Source organism: Pleurodeles waltl, chromosome 8, assembly GCF_031143425.1.
Source record: "Pleurodeles waltl isolate 20211129_DDA chromosome 8, aPleWal1.hap1.20221129, whole genome shotgun sequence".
Classification (NCBI taxonomy): Eukaryota; Metazoa; Chordata; class Amphibia; order Caudata; family Salamandridae; genus Pleurodeles; species Pleurodeles waltl.
Window position 1 is genome coordinate 448,681,711 of NC_090447.1, and position 16,065 is coordinate 448,697,775.

A 16,065-nucleotide genomic window follows, 5' to 3' on the forward strand; every position below is an offset into this window, starting at 1 on the left:
CAGCCTGCTCAGTTTACTGACAAAATTGTTTTGGAATTAGTGGCTAAAATGTGCTATGATCTTATCAGATAACTATTTCTCTGCCATTTCTTTGCATTGTGAATTGCCAATTTCACATATCTTCCCACAATATTCATGCTTTATATTCACATAAAAGCTGCCTGTTTGAATCATATGGACCATATTTGCTGCTTTAGTTATCAAAAGGGTGATGCTCTGTGCCCCATACATTTATTTCTTAGAAATCCTAAGTAGACTAACCTGGACTGTCCTGTTAAACACATATTTCACGCCTGGCCAAGTTTGACGAGGACCAAATCATTAAGTAATTTCCTTATGTAAACGCTGACGCTTGCCAAAGAAAGTTGTAGGGCACTATACATCCTGCTTTTGTATGCCAAATATCTGGTCAGGTGCAATCGGGTAGGTTCTGATCAAAACTACATCCTATAATTCTTTCCCTACTGGTTTCATTCCACCATGTGTACGGAACTGTTCCGGATAGCACTGATGACTGACTTGCGCTGTTCAGATATCGGTACCTTGATCTTGTCTCTGGATGTTTTTTGACATCACAAACCATTGTGTTCTAAGTCCAGCATATTCAGCAAACCAGGTTCACTTTATCTACCAAGGTATGTGTGTGTGTGTGCGTGTAATTTTATTGTATAGCTCGAACTTAGGTGTGGAGTAGTTGACCGATACACAGTGGGTAAAAATCCAAGGGTGTCCTTCAAGATAGTGTACACTGAAGTAGACCGCATCCGTTCAATGATAGCTCTCTAGCTTTTTCCTATTTTTTTTTCTAACAAGCTTACAGCTCCTGGACTCTGGGGTACCTAATGGCTGGGCACTTACTTTTCTATCATACTTAGCAGCGGTCGCTGCTCATTGGTGGCATGAATTTCTTCGCTTAACCGTGCTTCTTTTGTGTAGCAGGTAGACAAAAAAATCAGATGTTCCCAGCTGGGCGTGCTTGAACTTTAACTAAATACTAATACAATTTGTAACTTCCAGAGATGCCTATTTTATATAGCTTTGCCCATGATCTGCACAGGCAACATTGGTGGACTCCTCTTGTTTTCTGTCTAAAAAGTATGACAGTTAAATTTATGGTGTCTAAAGGTGTACAGATTGAAGCTATGAACACTAATGCCTTGGTGATTGTATAGCAGTAGTGCCCTGTGTTGTTGTGCCTATATTTCTACCTAAAAAAATTAAGGGGCATATTTATAACTCCCTAGCTCCACATTAATGTCATTATTTTTTACGTTAATATGGCTCAACAAGGCCGAAATCTCCACACCGTATTTACAGGGTGGCGTAATGCATGCATTGCGCCACCATGTAACCCTTTGTGCTCCATTATGCCTGCGCCAGGCATAATGTATGCAAAGGGGGCGTTCCCCCATTAGGGGAACCAGGAAAATAGGGTAAGGAAATCTATGCGATTTCCTTGCGCCATTTTTTTACGGCACTTTTAACTCCTGCTCAAGAGCAGGCGTTAAAAGGGGGCTTCCATTCTTTGGAATGGGGCCATATGTACTTTGCAGGAGTAGCGCCAATATTTTGGTGCTACTCCTGCAGAGTACATCAATAGCGTCATGGGAAATTACATTATTGCCCCCTACCCTGTGGTGCACTGTATTTTAAATACGGTGCACACATGATGGCAGTAGGGGGGTGCTAAGGGGCACAGGGAAAGTGGCACTGAACTCAGTGTAGCGCCACTTTCCATAAATCTGCCCCTAAATATCAAACTAGGATGTAATTGCCTAACTATTGTCATGTCTTGGCCAGCATTGTCACTTTTCATTTATTGTAACAGAACTGTAGTGGTTTTGAAGCAAGAGTTAAGTATAAAGGCCTATTCACAGTATGTTTTTTTCACTGTACATAGATTCTTATACATAACTCTTGATTTGGAACACTCTAGTACCAGGCACACTGTTTTTCAGCCTTCATGTTTTATGTTTTCTCACAATTGCAGGGCTTTCTTTTTAGAAGTGGAAAAGTCCCTCTAACCCCACTACCTCCAATATCCCTGCATTCTCACGAAGTAAATCCATGTTGGTATCCATCAGGTATATTAATTCAAAACTTCCTTTTTGATAAGCTAAAACTATGGGGCATTTTTTTTGCCTCTAACCAGCCTAACATAATTTTTTGGTCCAATACCCCCTTCTCCCATACGGCCACCCCCACCCAGCTAATGCCATTTGTTTTTTTACGCTAGCTAACCCTTTGCACCGGCTTGCACCATTCCATAAATATGGCACCTGGCTTTGCAAACGCAGTTTTGCAGCAAAAAGTATTGCACCGGCTTGCGTCATTCCAGTGCGCCAGCCTGGCACCACATTTATGGAATCCCGCAAGCTGGCGCTCAGGGAAAATGATGTTAGCCTGGTGGGGGTGGCGGTATGGGGGAGGGGGGTTTTGTCTAAAAAAATTATACTAAGCTGGTTAAAGGCAAAATAAATGCAATTTACCAGCCTAGCTCATTTCCTGACGCAAAACCATCCATACCACATGACTCCTGTCTTATAAAAGACAGGAGTCATGCCCACCACCCCAATGGCCGGCACAGGGAACCAGTGTCCCCTGAGCATGGTCATTGCACCCAGTGCAATGCAGGGGGGTCCATTTCAGGGCCCCCAGTGGCGCTTAAAAAAAAAGACAAAATACTTACCCGGTATGGGATGGTGTCCCACATCCTCTTGTGTCCCTTTGGTGGGGGTGGGGGTGTTCCTGGGGTTTGGGGAGGGCACCTGTGGATCCATTCCATGGTGTTTAACCATGGAAATGGGTCCACAGGTCCCCTAATGCCAGGTCTGACCCAGGTGTTAAATAATGGTGCAAAGTAAGCTTTGCACCATTATTTAGCCCTTCCTCCCACCTGTGCATTATTTTAGCATGGGGGATAAATATGGGGCTATAGGGATAGCACCATTTTTAGATGGGAACGCCTACCTTGCATCTTGTTGACGCAAGGTAGGTGCACGCATCCAGAAAATGGTGCTAACTCCGATATTTTGACGCTAGACATGTCTAGCGTCAAAATATAAATATGGAGGTAAGTTTGCGCAGAATTTGGGTAAAAGAAAGAAAAAATTACGTAAACTCGACGGAAACATAGCATGAATATGCCCCTTATTGACATACTCTGGAAATCCTTCTTAGTCATTAGGAAGTGTCTGTCAACAGAAGCTGTAAGACTTTAGCAAAGCAATGTGTGTCTAGCTATAGGAACCATGCGTAAATTGTACATGCTGCGTAATGCTATAGCAAACATTATCCATAATCTTGTCCCAAAAGATTAAAGTATATATATCGGACAGTATGAAAACAGAAAAAATTAGAAATTTGCTTTGGTTAAATGAGATATCGAACTACAGGATGCAATTTAAAAAGGTAGGCTGTCACAGCTGTGATTACAATTGAAAGATTTGTAATGATATGTAGTTTTGAGTACAATTATAATCACTGTAAAACTAATAGACATTTAATACAAGTTTGCATTCCTGCAGCCCCTAGTGAAAGCATTATATCTTTGCCGTAGTTTAACTGTACCTAAAGATCGCTAATTTTTCCTATATTTACAAGGTGAAATATGTGTTATATCAGTAGTTCCCAACCTTTTGACTTCTGTGGACCCCACTTTATCATTACTGGAACCTGAGGACCACCACTGAATCATAATTTGAGCTCAGAGACCCCCCTCTGAGTCATTACAGAAAGTTGGGGATGTAATCTGTTAATATTATTTAATTTTTTAAGCAGTCGCTGACCCCCTGTGGAGGCTTCGTGGACACCCACGGGTCCCTGGATCACAGGTTGGGGACCACTGTGGTATATTGATGCTGTAAGTGTTCTTTATATGCCAGATATTTAAACATTTGTTACAGAATCTGGAGACCTTTGTAAGCATGTATATATAAGTCAAATGAAAACGCACACCCAGGACATCCAGAGTAGTGAATATAGGTGGCGAGTTTTAATCCAAAACACAATGCGTTTCAGCTGGCCTTGCAGCCTTGAACACGTGATAAAGGCTGCATGGCCAGCCGAAACGCGTTGTGTTTTGGTTGAAAACTCGCTACCTACATTCACTACTCTGGATGTCCTGAGTGTGCGTTTTCATTTGACTTTTGTGTAGATTAAATACCGGCCTGCTCTGCCGGTCTACTCACCACCTCTCTCGGGCCGCCTGAGCCCAGACGGAGCGCATTGTCTTTTTGAATATATATAGTTGTAAGCTACTGTATGTACTTTCGTGAATTAATAAATAAAAAAGACCACGTTGTTGATCTTTCCTCACCAAAATACCTCTTAGTAAAGCTGAACCTTTCTGGTGGGGACTTGTGTACCAGCTCATAATAGTGCTTCACATTAAAGATATTCATCTAGTGATATTCTGGCACTCTTCATCAGCTTACATCGTTGATAAAAAGGTAGAATACAACCCACATTAGGCTGCTTACTGTAAATGGAATGGTTAAGACCCACTCATCCTCTTATCTTTCTTGGAAGGGTGAAGCATTGAAAAAAATGGAACGCCAGGAAACCACTTGTCATTGTGGGGCATATTTACTAGGAATTGGCATACAACAGTTCCGCAAGCTTTTCTCCGGTGCTGAGCTACGCCAAATCATAAGGGCAGAAATGCCCCATATTTCCAAGATACAGTGCATTTCAGTCCTTTCACCCCGCGCTGGCTCCCAAATTGCTGTCTAGCGCCAACACAGACACCCTTGCACCATAGTCCAAGGGTGTTTGCATTGTTGGCTTGTAGGAGGCTGGACTGGCTTGTAGTGAGTACCAAGGGGTACTTGCACCTTGCACCAGGCCCAGTTATCCCTTATTAGTGTATAGGGTGTCTAGCAGCTTAGGCTGATAGATAATGGTAGCTTAGCAGAGCAGCTTAGGCTGAACTAGGAGACGTGTGAAGCTACTACAGTACCACTTAGTGTCATATGCACAATATCATAAGAAAACACAATACACAGTTATACTAAAAATAAAGGTACTTTATTTTTATGACAATATGCCAAAGTATCTTAGAGTGTACCCTCAGTGAGAGGATAGGAAATATACACAAGATATATATACACAATAGCAAAAATATGCAGTATAGTCTTAGAAAACAGTGCAAACAATGTATAGTTACAATAGGATGCAATGGGGAAACATAGGGATAGGGGCAACACAAACCATATACTCCAGAAGTGGAATGCGAACTACGAATGGACCCCAAACCTATGTGACCTTGTAGAGGGTCGCTGGGACTATTAGAAAATAGTGAGAGTTAGAAAAATAACCCTCCCCAAGACCCTGAAAAGTGAGTGCAAAGTGCACTAAAGTTCCCCTAAGGACAAAATAGTCGTGTTAGAAGGAAAATGTAAGGAAAACACAAATCAGCAATGCAACAACGATGGATTCCTGACTGAGGGTACCTGTGGAACAAGGGGACCAAGTCCAAAAGTCACAAGCAACTCGGAGATGGGCAGATGCCCAAGAAATGCCAGCGGTTGGTGCAAAGAAGCTCTTACTAGGCTGAAGAACTGTGAATACTGCAGGAACGACAAGGGCTAGAGACTTCCCCTTTGGAGGATGGATCCCCCACGCCTTGGAGAGTCGTGCAGAAGTGTATTCCCGCCTGATGGAAGCCAACAAGCCTTGCTACACGCAAATCGTGCGTTTGGCGTTTTTGGACGCTGCTGGGGCCCAGGAGGGACCAGGAGGTCGCAAATTGGACCTGCAGAGAGAGGGGACGTCGATCAAGACAAAGAGCCCTCACTGAAGCAGGTTGCACCCGGAGAAGTGCCAGAAACAGGCACTACGAGGATGCGTGAAACGGTGCTCGCCGAAGTTGCACAAAGGAGTCCCACGTCGCCGGAGACCAACTTAGAAAGTCGTGCAATGCAGGTTAGAGTGCCGTGGACCCAGGCTTGGCTGTGCACGAAGGATTTCCGCCGGAAGTGCACAGGGGCCGGAGTAGCTTGCAAAGTCGCGGTTCCCAGCAATGCAGCCCAGCGAGGTGAGGCAAGGACTTACCTCCACCAAACTTGGGCTGAAGAGTCACTGGACTGTGGGGGTCACTTGGACGGTGTCGCTGGATTCGAGGGACCTCGCTCGTCGTGCTGAGAGGAGACCCAAGGGACCGGTAATGCAGCTTTTTGGTGCCTGCGGTTGCAGGGGGAAGATTCCGTCGACCCACGGGAGATTTCTTCGGAGCTTCTGGTGCAGAGAGGAGGCAGACTACCCCCACAGCATGCACAAGCAGGAAAACAGTCGAGAAGGCGGCAGGATCAGCGTTACAGAGTTGCAGTAGTCGTCTTTGCTACTATGTTGCAGGTTTGCAGGCTTCCAGCGCGGTCAGCGGTCGATTCCTTATCAGAAGGTGAAGAGGGAGATGCAGAGGAACTCGGCTGAGCTCATGCATTCGTTATCTGAAGTTTCCCCAGAGACAGAGACCCTAAATAGCCAGAAAAGAGGGTTTGGCTACCTAGGAGAGAGGAAAGGCTACTAACACCTGAAGGAGCCTATCAGCAGGAGTCTCTGACGTCACCTGGTGGCACTGGCCACTCAGAGCAGTCCAGTGTGCCAGCAGCACCTCTGTTTCCAAGATGGCAGAGGTCTGGAGCACACTGGAGGAGCTCTGGACACCTCCCAGGGGAGGTGCAGGTCAGGGGAGTGGTCACTCCCCTTTCCTTTGTCCAGTTTCGCGCCAGAGCAGGGGCTAAGGGGTCCCTGAACCGGTGTAGACTGGCTTATGCAGAATTGGGCACCTCTGTGCCCAACAAAGCATTTCCAGAGGCTGGGGGAGGCTACTCCTCCCCTGCCTTCACACCATTTTCCAAAGGGAGAGGGTGTCACACCCTCTCTCAGAGGAAGTTGTTTGTTCTGCCATCCTGGGCCAGGCCTGGCTGGACCCCAGGAGGGCAGCTGCCTGTCTGAGGGGTTGGCAGCAGCAGCAGCTGCAGTGAAACCCCAGGAAGGGCAGTCTGGCAGTACCAGGGTCTGTGCTACAGACCACTGGGATCATGGAATTGTACCAACAATGCCAGGATGGCATAGAGGGGGCAATTCCATGATCATAGACATGTTACATGGCCATATTCGGAGTTACCATGGTGAAGCTACATATAGGTAGTGACCTATATGTAGTGCACGCGTGTAATGGTGTCCCCGCACTCACAAAGTTCAGTGAATTGGCTCTGAACAATGTGGGGGCACCTTGGCTAGTGCCAGGGTGTCCTCACACTAAGTAACTTTGCACCTAACCTTTACCAGGTAAAGGTTAGACATATAGGTGACTTATAAGTTACTTAAGTGCAGTGTAAAATGGCTGTGAAATAACGTGGACGTTATTTCACTCAGGCTGCAGTGGCAGGCCTGTGTAAGAATTGTCAGAGCTTCCTATGGGTGGCAAAAGAAATGCTGCAGCCCATAGGGATCTCCTGGAACCCCAATACCCTGGGTACCTCAGTACCATATACTAGGGAATTATAAGGGTGTTCCAGTAAGCCAATGTAAATTGGTAAAAATGGTCACTAGCCTGTCAGTGACAATTTGGAAGTAATGAGAGAGCATAACCACTGAGGTTCTGGTTAGCAGAGCCTCAGTGAGACAGTTAGGCACCACACAGGGAACATATACATGCACACCTATGAGCACTGGGGCCCTGTGTGACAGGGTCCCAGTGACACATACATATAGGCCACAAACCTATGAGCACTGGGGTCCTGACCAGCAGGATCCCAGTGACACATAACAAACATACTGAAAACATAGTGTTTTCGCTATGAGCACTGAGGCCTGGCTATCAGGATCCCAGTGAGACAGTGAAAACAGTGACAAACACCCTGACATACACTCACAAACAGGCCAAAAGTGGGGGTAACAAGGCTAGAAAGAGGCTACCTTCTCACACAACCCCCCCCCAAACGAAGGACAATAAGGCTAACCTTGGCCAGTTGAGACTTTATTGTCTAAGTGGTGATAAGTAGAGAGTAGCTCTGCAATAGACTGGTTACTCCCTTTATCATCCACTATATGGTTACTTCCCTGTGGGGATGTAAACCACCCTGTTTGAAGTTTTTTAGCTAACCAACAATGCGAAGATGTATTTTCAGAGTTTCTATCAGTAAGTTTTAGTTTAGAGCAGTGGGAATTATCCACTGAACCTATTTGTAATGATGGAAATGCCAGACAGGGATGCTGTCTCAGTAAAGCCATAGCTGGGCAAAAACTTTGTCCATTTGGCTGGAAGAGAGAACAGGGATGCTGTTTCTCTTGAGTTGGAGCAGGGCAGGGATGCTGTCCTATGAGCTCCACACTAGGGCAGGGATGCTGTCCTAAGTGTTGTGAGGCAGTACAGGGTATCTGCACTAAAGTTTCTCTGGGAGGGTTGGAGGGATGCTCCATGTTAACTAAAATGGTGCTCTTTTTGTCACCAATGTTAGTTATTCCACAGAGAGGTATTTCTACCTCAGGGAGTCCAGCTATGCCAGCTGATGATTCCCTTGGAACAGGTGCCACCCCAGGAGAGGTTTCTCCCACCACAGGAATGGTATCCTGAATGGTAGGGTGGTTAGGGGATACTGTGATACCCTTTTTACCTGTTGATGGAGAGGGATCCTGAGTTTTCAGGCCTTCTCTCCTTTGCTTTTTCATTTCACTTGAAATGAGAGGGAACAATTCCTCAGGGATGCCCAGCATGGCTGCATGGGCATAAAACTCTACATCAGCCCAACCTGAGGCCTCTAGGTCATTACCTAAGAGACAGTCTACATGTAAGCTAGGTGATACCACCACCTGCTTTGGGCCAGTAACTCCACCCCAACTAAACTGAATTATAGCTAAGGGAAGAAACTTAGTGGAGTTATGGACATCAATAATCTTATACTGTTGTCCAATGATGTGTTGTTCAGGAGGCACTAGGTTTTCAGTCACCAAAGTGAAACTGGCACCTGTGTCCCTGTAGGCCAAGGCCTCAACACCATTTATTGAAACTGTCTGCCTGTACTTATCCATTGTAAGGGGACAAGCAGCCAGTGTGGCAAGGCCAATGCCACTAGGTGTGACAGAAACTGTCTTGGGACTGATTACATCAGTTTCCACTATGGACCCATAAGTGAACCCAACTACACCCTTTGCTTGACTGTTGCCAGCAGTCCCACCACTAGTACCACTACTGCTAGGGGCACTAGAGCTTGATGTATTAGTGGTGGTAGGCTCAGGGGGTTTACCTGGACAGGACTTATCCCCTGGCCTATGGCCTCTGTTTTTACACACAAAGCACCAAGGCTTTTTAATGTGTGCAGGTTGGGAAGAAGAGGAAGAATTAGTTTTATCCCCACCCTCTGAAGAGTGTTTAAGATTTGAAGTGGGATCTTTGGTTTTACCCTTATCCCCATGCTTATCTTGAGATTTTTCACCATCTTTCTTCTTATTGCCATCTTTGTCACCCCCTGTATGAACTTTTCTGTTCACCCTTGTTCTGACCCATTTGTCTGCCTTCTTTCCCAATTCTTGGGGAGAGGTCAGATCAGAGTCTACCAGGTACTGGTGCAACAAATCAGACACACAATTATTAAGTATATGCTCTCTCAGGATTGTGTTATACAGGCTTTCATAATCAGTAACTTTACTGCCATGTAACCACCCCTCCAAGGCCTTCACTGAATGGTCAATGAAATCAACCCAGTCTTGTGAAGACTCCTTTTTGGTCTCTCTGAACTTTATCCTGTACTGTTCAGTGGTTAAGCCATAACCATCCAGGAGTGCATTCTTAAGAACTGTAAAATTATTGGCATCACTTTCTTTCACAGTAAGGAGTCTATCCCTACCCTTTCCACTAAATGATAGCCATAGGATAGCAGCCCACTGCTTTTGAGGGACATCCTGTACAGCACAGGCCCTCTCAAGTGCAGCAAACCACTTGTTAATGTCATCCCCCTCCTTATAAGGGGGAACTATCTTGTGCAGATTCCTGGAATCATGCTCTTTTGCAGGATGACTATGGGGAATACTGCTGCTGCCACCATGGGTATCTAAACCCAACTTCTGTCTTTCCTTCTCTAATTCTAGAGACTGTCTATCCAAATCCAGCTGTTGCTTCTTGAGCTTCAGTCTGGTTTGTTCCACTCTCAATCTATTGAGCTCCCTTTCTAACAATCTGTCATCAGGGTGGGTGGGAGGGACATTTCTAGATACAGAGGTATGATGGGAATGAACAGAAGGAGACCTGTCCCTTACAGAAGGCACCCTAACAGCTTGGCTAACAGTATAATGTGAGAGCACACCATTAGTATGGTGTGATTCAACCTCTGTACCAACTATGCTAGACTGTCTAGTAATGGGCAGGCTGAGAAGTTTCTTTCCTGAACCTTTTCCTGGGGGAGTCCCTGGATCAGATTGAGAACCATTAGCTACTTTTTCTCCAGATTGGGCACTTATGGCCTTATCCTGTACTCTAAGCATATTAATTAACAGTTCTAAGGAAGGATTCTTCCCTACACTCAAACCTCTCTCTATGCAGAGACTCCTTGCTCCTTTCCAGCTAAGGTGATCATATGCAAGTTTGGACAGTTCAACATTTTGGCCTGTGCCAGACATTTTTTAGAGAGAGTTGAAGTGATAGAAAAAGAGAAAAAAGTTTTCAGAACTTTTTGGAAAGACAGAAAAAACTTTTTAAACTTTTAAGAACTTTTTGAAAGTTTAGAAGTACTTTTCAGCACTTAGAAAAGAGTGAAAAGAGGAAATGCAAAACTTTTTGGCTATGTGTATATACACTGACCTTGTTTTGTATATTTTTCTCTTATGAAAAGTACAATGACAAGAGTGGTAAGTAGTCTCAAGCACTTATCCCACCACTGCACAACCAATGTAGGAGGCTGGACTGGCTTGTAGTGAGTACCAAGGGGTACTTGCACCTTGCACCAGGCCCAGTTATCCCTTATTAGTGTATAGGGTGTCTAGCAGCTTAGGCTGATAGATAATGGTAGCTTAGCAGAGCAGCTTAGGCTGAACTAGGAGACGTGTGAAGCTACTACAGTACCACTTAGTGTCATATGCACAATATCATAAGAAAACACAATACACAGTTATACTAAAAATAAAGGTACTTTATTTTTATGACAATATGCCAAAGTATCTTAGAGTGTACCCTCAGTGAGAGGATAGGCAATATACACAAGATATATATACACAATAGCAAAAATATGCAGTATAGTCTTAGAAAACAGTGCAAACAATGTATAGTTACAATAGGATGCAATGGGGAAACATAGGGATAGGGGCAACACAAACCATATACTCCAGAAGTGGAATGCGAACTACGAATGGACCCCAAACCTATGTGACCTTGTAGAGGGTCGCTGGGACTATTAGAAAATAGTGAGAGTTAGAAAAATAACCCTCCCCAAGACCCTGAAAAGTGAGTGCAAAGTGCACTAAAGTTCCCCTAAGGACAAAATAGTCGTGTTAGAGGGAAAATGTAAGGAAAACACAAATCAGCAATGCAACAACGATGGATTCCTGACTGAGGGTACCTGTGGAACAAGGGGACCAAGTCCAAAAGTCACAAGCAACTCGGAGATGGGCAGATGCCCAAGAAATGCCAGCGGTTGGTGCAAAGAAGCTCTTACTAGGCTGAAGAACTGTGAATACTGCAGGAACGACAAGGGCTAGAGACTTCCCCTTTGGAGGATGGACCCCCCACGCCTTGGAGAGTCGTGCAGAAGTGTGTTCCCGCCGGATGGACGCCAACAAGCCTTGCTACACGCAAATCGTGCGTTTGGCGTTTTTGGACGCTGCTGGGGCCCAAGAGGGACCAGGAGGTCGCAAATTGGACCTGCAGAGAGAGGGGACGTCGATCAAGACAAAGCGCCCTCACTGAAGCAGGTTGCACCCGGAGAAGTGCCAGAAACAGGCACTACGAGGATGCGTGAAACGGTGCTCGCCGAAGTTGCACAAAGGAGTCCCACGTCGCCGGAGACCAACTTAGAAAGTCGTGCAATGCAGGTTAGAGTGCCGTGGACCAGGCTTGGCTGTGCACGAAGGATTTCCGCCGGAAGTGCACAGGGGCCGGAGTAGCTTGCAAAGTCGCGGTTCCCAGCAATGCAGCCCAGCGAGGTGAGGCAAGGACTTACCTCCACCAAACTTGGGCTGAAGAGTCACTGGACTGTGGGGGTCACTTGGACGGTGTCGCTGGATTCGAGGGACCTCGCTCGTCGTGCTGAGAGGAGACCCAAGGGACCGGTAATGCAGCTTTTTGGTGCCTGCGGTTGCAGGGGGAAGATTCCGTCGACCCACGGGAGATTTCTTCGGAGCTTCTGGTGCAGAGAGGAGGCAGACTACCCCCACAGCATGCACAAGCAGGAAAACAGTCGAGAAGGCGGCAGGATCAGCGTTACAGAGTTGCAGTAGTCGTCTTTGCTACTATGTTGCAGGTTTGCAGGCTTCCAGCGCGGTCAGCGGTCGATTCCTTATCAGAAGGTGAAGAGGGAGATGCAGAGGAACTCGGCTGAGCTCATGCATTCGTTATCTGAAGTTTCCCCAGAGACAGAGACCCTAAATAGCCAGAAAAGAGGGTTTGGCTACCTAGGAGAGAGGAAAGGCTACTAACACCTGAAGGAGCCTATCAGCAGGAGTCTCTGACGTCACCTGGTGGCACTGGCCACTCAGAGCAGTCCAGTGTGCCAGCAGCACCTCTGTTTCCAAGATGGCAGAGGTCTGGAGCACACTGGAGGAGCTCTGGACACCTCCCAGGGGAGGTGCAGGTCAGGGGAGTGGTCACTCCCCTTTCCTTTGTCCAGTTTCGCGCCAGAGCAGGGGCTAAGGGGTCCCTGAACCGGTGTAGACTGGCTTATGCAGAATTGGGCACCTCTGTGCCCAACAAAGCATTTCCAGAGGCTGGGGGAGGCTACTCCTCCCCTGCCTTCACACCATTTTCCAAAGGGAGAGGGTGTCACACCCTCTCTCAGAGGAAGTTCTTTGTTCTGCCATCCTGGGCCAGGCCTGGCTGGACCCCAGGAGGGCAGCTGCCTGTCTGAGGGGTTGGCAGCAGCAGCAGCTGCAGTGAAACCCCAGGAAGGGCAGTCTGGCAGTACCAGGGTCTGTGCTACAGACCACTGGGATCATGGAATTGTACCAACAATGCCAGGATGGCATAGAGGGGGCAATTCCATGATCATAGACATGTTACATGGCCATATTCGGAGTTACCATGGTGAAGCTACATATAGGTAGTGACCTATATGTAGTGCACGCGTGTAATGGTGTCCCCGCACTCACAAAGTTCAGTGAATTGGCTCTGAACAATGTGGGGGCACCTTGGCTAGTGCCAGGGTGTCCTCACACTAAGTAACTTTGCACCTAACCTTTACCAGGTAAAGGTTAGACATATAGGTGACTTATAAGTTACTTAAGTGCAGTGTAAAATGGCTGTGAAATAACGTGGACGTTATTTCACTCAGGCTGCAGTGGCAGGCCTGTGTAAGAATTGTCAGAGCTCCCTATGGGTGGCAAAAGAAATGCTGCAGCCCATAGGGATCTCCTGGAACCCCAATACCCTGGGTACCTCAGTACCATATACTAGGGAATTATAAGGGTGTTCCAGTAAGCCAATGTAAATTGGTAAAAATGGTCACTAGCCTGTCAGTGACAATTTGGAAGTAATGAGAGAGCATAACCACTGAGGTTCTGGTTAGCAGAGCCTCAGTGAGACAGTTAGGCACCACACAGGGAACATATACATGCACACCTATGAGCACTGGGGCCCTGTGTGACAGGGTCCCAGTGACACATACATATAGGCCACAAACCTATGAGCACTGGGGTCCTGACCAGCAGGATCCCAGTGACACATAACAAACATACTGAAAACATAGTGTTTTCACTACAGGGAGTGCAGAATTATTAGGCAAGTTGTATTTTTGAGGATTAATTTTATTATTGAACAACAACCATGTTCTCAATGAACCCAAAAAACTTATTAATATCAAAGCTGAATATATTTGGAAGTAGTTTTTAGTTTGTTTTTAGTTTTAGCTATGTTAGGGGGATATCTGTGTGTGCAGGTGACTATTACTGTGCATAATTATTAGGCAACTTAACAAAACAAAATATATACCCATTTCAATTATTTATTATTACCAGTGAAACCAATATAACATCTCAACATTCACAAATATACATTTCTGACATTCAAAAACAAAACAAAAACAAATCAGTGACCAATATAGCCACCTGTCTTTGCAAGGACACTCAAAAGCCTGCCATCCATGGATTCTGTCAGTGTTTTGATCTGTTCACCATCAACATTGCGTGCAGCAGCAACCACAGCCTCCCAGACACTGTTCAGAGAGGTGTACTGTTTTCCCTCCTTGTAAATCTCACATTTGATGATGGACCACAGGTTCTCAATGGGGTTCAGATCAGGTGAACAAGGAGGCCATGTCATTAGATTTCCTTCTTTTATACCCTTTCTTGCCAGCCACGCTGTGGAGTACTTGGACGCGTGTGATGGAGCATTGTCCTGCATGAAAATCATGTTTTTCTTGAAGGATGCAGACTTCTTCCTGTACCACTGCTTGAAGAGGGTGTCTTCCAGGAACTGGCAGTAGGACTGGGAGTTGAGCTTGACTCCATCCTCAACCCGAAAAGGCCCCACAAGCTCATCTTTGATGATACCAGCCCAAACCAGTACTCCACCTCCACCTTGCTGGCGTCTGAGTCAGACTGGAGCTCTCTGCCCTTTACCAATCCAGCCAAGGGCCCATCCATCTGGCCCATCAAGACTCACTCTCATTTCATCAGTCCATAAAACCTTAGAAAAATCAGTCTTGAGATATTTCTTGGCCCAGTCTTGACGTTTCAGCTTGTGTGTCTTGTTCAGTGGTGGTCGTCTTTCAGCCTTTCTTACCTTGGCCATGTCTCTGAGTATTGCACACCTTGTGCTTTTGGGCACTCCAGTGATGTTGCAGCTCTGAAATATGGCCAAACTGGTGGCAAGTGGCATCGTGGCAGCTGCATGCTTGACTTTTCTCAGTTCATGGGCAGTTATTTTGCGCCTTGGTTTTTCCACACGCTTCTTGCGACCCTGTTGACTATTTTGAATGAAACGCTTGATTGTTCGATGATCACGCTTCAGAAGCTTTGCAATTTTAAGAGTGCTGCATCCCTCTGCAAGATATCTCACTATTTTTGACTTTTCTGAGCCTGTCAAGTCCTTCTTTTGACCCATTTTGCCAAAGGAAAGGAAGTTGCCTAATAATTATGCACACCTGATATAGGGTGTTGATGTCATTAGACCACACACCTTCTCATTACAGAGATGCACATCACCTAATATGCTTAATTGGTAGTAGGCTTTCGAGCCTATACAGCTTGGAGTAAGACAACATGCATAAAGAGGATGATGTGGTCAAAATACTCATTTGCCTAATAATTCTGCACTCCCTGTATGAGCACTGAGGCCTGGCTATCAGGATCCCAGTGAGACAGTGAAAACAGTGACAAACACCCTGACATACACTCACAAACAGGCCAAAAGTGGGGGTAACAAGGCTAGAAAGAGGCTACCTTCTCACATGGCTGGATTGTTTTTGTGCAGGAAAGAACTCCTTCCTGGATTGTTTTTGTGGAGTTCCTTCCTGCACAAAAACAATCCAGGGAGATATTTTCCTCTTTGTATGTGTGCTGCAGACTTAGAAAGAGGAAACAACAAGGATAAATAAAGATATTTCTCCTTGTTGCACCTGTCCTGGAGAGACGTACAGTATTGACGCACTTCAGGGTTTACAGATTCTTGTAAATCTGTGAATGTTCAAAACCCATGGGTGTGGAGTGGGAACACCCACTGAGGTGCCCATGGTACGCCTCCCTGACGCAGTGAAAGGCAACTCAACGACTTGCGCTGCTCTGCCTTACACCATATCTACAAGGACATTAAAAGTCATGCAAAATGGCTTTGTAGAAATGGGTCTGCACTATGCGCTGCCGGTGCATCTCAAAAAGCGTGCGGCGCATGGGTCATGTAATAATGCGTCTATGTTCTGA